This window comes from Scardinius erythrophthalmus (genome assembly GCF_964197995.2).
Source record: "Scardinius erythrophthalmus genome assembly, chromosome: 19".
Lineage (NCBI taxonomy): Eukaryota > Metazoa > Chordata > Actinopteri > Cypriniformes > Leuciscidae > Scardinius > Scardinius erythrophthalmus.
Genome location: NC_138239.1, coordinates 30,417,618 through 30,422,186, shown reverse-complemented (window position 1 = coordinate 30,422,186; position 4,569 = coordinate 30,417,618).

Sequence of the window (4,569 nt, the reverse complement as noted above, 5' to 3'; positions counted from 1 at the left end):
TTTGTCAGCGTCCCTGATCTCCGTTAAGTTAAGCCACAGGTGGCGCTCTAAGACAACCAGGCTAGACATGTTGCGGCCCAGTGCTTGAGCAGTGGTCTTCGTGGCCCTCAGCGCCAAATCTGTAGCACTCCTGAGGTCTTTGAAGGTGTCTGGGTCCGGGCCAGACTCGTCCATAGTGCGGAGGAGCTTAGCTTGAAACACCTGCAGGGTCGCCATAGCGTGGAGTGCAGAGGCGGCTTGACCGGCGGCAGCATAAGCGCGGCTGGCGAGAGCCGAAGTAGTCCTGCACGGCTTAGAGGGGTGCACGGTTTTAGCCCTCCAACTCCCAGCAGTGGGAGGGCATAAGTGTGCAGCGACCGCTTCCTCTAATGGAGGGAGAGAAACATACCCCTTCTCTTCAGCGCCGTCGACAGTGGAGAGCGTTGAAGAAGCTGAAGAGTGCGTTCGCGCTGAAAAGGGCGCGCGCCAGCTCTTAATGAGCTCATCATGGACCTCGGGCATAAAGGGGGCGGCACGCTGACGAGGGGCCTGTTGGCGCCCCGGCAGGTACCATTCGTCGAGGCGGCTTTTGGTAGGCTCAGCTGGGGAAAGCCAGTCGAGTCCCAGTTCTCCGACAGCGCGAGACATGACACGGAAGAGTTCGGCGTCAATGCTCGCTCGAGTGTCAGTGGGATCCAGCTGAGAGAGAGGGGCGGGGTCCGCGGAGCCCGACCATTCCTCACTTTCAGATGCCGCCATAGAAACAGCGTCGTCCAGTTCTTCTGCTGATAAACCGAAAGAGACGAGACCTGCCGCTTCAGAAGAGGGGCGTTGGTCGCTCTGGGAGAACAGGACTGGAGATGAAGGCGCGGGCGAAGCGTGCGGGGAGAGACCCGGCGTGCATTCGTCAAGATGAGCGCGTTCAGGAGGCCTCTGGTCGCGCCGCTTCTTCCTACGGGGCTCACGGGGCGCCGAAGATGGAAGGTGGGCGGGAACACTCAGCGAGGCGGCGGAAGATCTGGCACGGAGCGTGGCAACAGGCATTCCGTCGCAGTGAAAGCAGCCGCCTTTAGTGAGCGCTGCCTCGGCGTGCTCAGGACCGAGGCAGGCTACACACCGTGAGTGTGTGTCAGAGGCGTGCAGGGAGACCCCGCATGAATCACACACGGTGAGCGGCATTTGCAACAACGCCGCGCGCTGTGAAAACAGCGATTTGCTCTCTTAGAATGCTCTTTTTGAGTTAGAAAAAGGATACTCGTCGGATGCCACAGGGAAACGCTCAGCTGGCAGACGCCGAGATGCAAAGCAGTTCCGCTGGAAGGCTGTTCGACGACGAGCGGCTTCACTCTGGAGAGAATCAGCGACGAGGTGAGTCGAAAGCTGAAGGAGATAAAATCTGTCAAATGGCGGATTCTCTGTATATTTATACTCTTCTGTCACGTGCGGTTTCGCGCGCTTGACTCTGGCAGAGTGCCAAGCGCCCTGATTGGTCCGCGCTCCTCTGCTGATCCGCCATTGGTACGTTTAAAATAAAGGCTTCAATATTCTCGAGAAAAGGAGTTTTCCCACAGCGTTTGCAACGCAGTACGAGAGAACGTTCTCGTAAGGGAACTTTAAATTAATAGTAACATTAACATATATAACAGTGATCTACTAAACATTTCATCTGCAGACGACTTGTGGTCATGAACGTATGATCACAAGTTTGGATGCCAAATGGCCTGGCTCCAGTGCTTGTCTCACAAATTTTCAGTGAGTCTGTGTTGTGTCAGCACAAAACACTGTTAATTTGAACTAAGATAGAAAAACCTACACAATAACCCCCTATCATGACCCTCAGACAGGGCCACAGCACCGCTTCAATGTGACCCTCAGTAAAACCAGAGTGAAGATAGAGATGACCTTTGGCATCCTAAAGGCACATTTCAACTGTGTTGGTCCTTAAGAGTCACCAGAGCGGGCATCACAGATAGTGTCTGTATGTGCCATTCTGCACAATAGCCACCAGTAGAAAGGAGCTAGAAACACCACAAAACCAGCTTCTCCCCGATGAAACTGACCCGATCACACTTGACCACCCAGCTGGTGCAGATGTAGATGCAGTCACCATACAATATTACACTTAAAAGCACATTGAAACTGCAGATAGGTCTCAAACTGTTTTATTGGTTTTGTGGGATGGGAGGGAGAAAGAGAGCAAAAGGAAGTTGCATTAATAAATATTCATACTTAAGTGTTACTTGGTTAAAAAAGTTCACATACTGAGATCAGTTTTATCCAGCTGTTTGATCTCCAATTTTTTTTTTTTTTTTTTTTTTTGAGCCTCCTCAGCTCACAGTCCAGCTAGTGAACAGTCTAGTTCAAGTCTCCTTTAGTGTGCAGTCTAGTTCAAGACTCCTTTTGTACAGGGCCCTGACTGAGTCTGTTTTCACCTGAAACATAATTCCACCACAAACATGATCATTACAAGTTTTCTGGAGGCTCTGGAGGGTTTTAAATCCTTACCGTGTTCACATTTCTTCTGAAGCCCATTGAGGTAGAGGCCTCAGTTTCTGGGGCAGGTTGTGAAAAATCCTACAATAAAAGAGATGTGTAAGGGCCAGTCCCTTTTTTATGCCACACATTCAAATGTTTGCCATAATAAAAAGCCCAGTGCATTCACATCAGCAACTGTCTGAGAACACACAGACAGTGTCTTCATTTCCTCCACCCTAATAAATAAAAATAGGCCAATGTAAAGCATAACTGTTGTAAAGCAGGTTATGTTTGGTGTTCTGTCTGCTGCATACTGACCTCTGTGTGGGAGACTGTGTATGTGTGCTGGCTTCAACAGGGACACTGTATTTCCCTCTACTGCAGAACATACAGTCAGCCATATTTAAAACTTAAAAAAAATAGTAATGTATTGCACACATACCCAGTGTTACTTGCTTAGAGGAGCCAGCACCAGGGTCAGATTGTACAGCACCTGTAATCCCATCCATAATCGGCCATCCCTTATTGCTACTCAGAGCCAACTCCTCCACCAGTGTATTCTGGTTTTCTGAATTTAACTCTTTATTTCTGTTTGCTGAAAACAAGTGTTTGTGATAAAATGTTCACAAAAGTAATAAAAGGTTGTGGTAAATAGGCCTACTCACCACTTTGAATTATATTTTTATATTTTGTCTTTATCTGCTGCCAAGAACATTTGGAGTTGGGGTTGCATCTAAAAATCAATGAATATTAATCTTTCTTAGTACATTCATGCACATTTTTTATATATTATAAAAATAGGATATAGGCTATATTACACATATAGGCTACACATACATACATAATTTTACATAAATAGCCTATAGAACGTATTTGTTTAACTTACACATTAACAATCAGCAATCTTTCTCCAACAGTCTTCTCTTGCTTTGGCAGCAGAGACCGTATTGTTTCGATCTTGAAATACATATTTAAATTAATCGTAATTCTGAATGATTATCTCTTGCTCCTCCGCAGAAAAATATATCGCTCTCATTCTAGCCGCGATTGGTTGTTCAGTATCGACGTCACTCTTTTATGTGCACTCGCGCGTGGAGTAATCATAGCTTAAGGATCAAAGCCTGAGTTGACAGAGAAAGTTGTTGAGCTGCATCATGGTACCAATAAAGCCTGATTGCATCGGTTTGGTTTTGTTAACTCAAAACTAATCCTGTAACCCCGAGTTTGTTCAGCTACCTTCATGGTACAGGCCCCAGGTTCCTAACTGTCACAGTTGTGTTCAGTTTGAGTTTGTTACTATGGTTACTGATTTAATTCGTCATTCTGTTCAGCTGTGTATTATTAATTAACTTGGTCTGTCTTTTGTATTCAGGTTCCTGTTCTTAGTTGTACGGTCTGGTTATTGTTTAACAGTTGTTGCTTTGCCTTCCTTCATCTTTCTCTATGTGGATTATTAATTAAAGACTTATGTCCGGGATCATCGCTGCAGCTACGTTGCAGCCTCTGAAGCCTTTGGAGTCGCCGATTCCATCAGCTCTCTGTCTGCGCCTGTCAGTCAGAGCACAGTTTGGTGCTTGTAGCATTAAAGCTCTAGGGGTAGCAGTCAAAAACATAGTCTTAGGAGAAGAGGGAATACAATTAATCATTTTAAATAGTATGTTGACTTCTTGAACAAACATAACTCTTAATTCGCTCTGTCTATGGGGGTACACTAAATAATTATTTAGTATATCTTGAGTTTACCTCGCAATTCTGACTTTTTTTTTCTCAGAATTGTGAGATATAAATATTTTTTTCCTCAAAATTTTACTTTATAATTCACAAGTGTGAGTTTATATCACGCAATTCTGGGATAAAAAAAAAAAGAAATTTAGAGATAAAAAGTCACAATTACCTTTTTTATTTTGTGGCGGAAATTGGCTTTCATAGTTTTAACAGGGATGTGTAGATGTTTTATGTCCACTGAACAATGTCAGCAAAACAAACAAATGTATTTTTCAATTTAGGCTGGCGTATAATTCATGAAAATACACACAAAATGTTATGCGTTTTTCCACATTTCCTTTCAAAGAAATTTTGCTTCAAATAAGTCCAAGTGTCTTCCTGAAACCACTA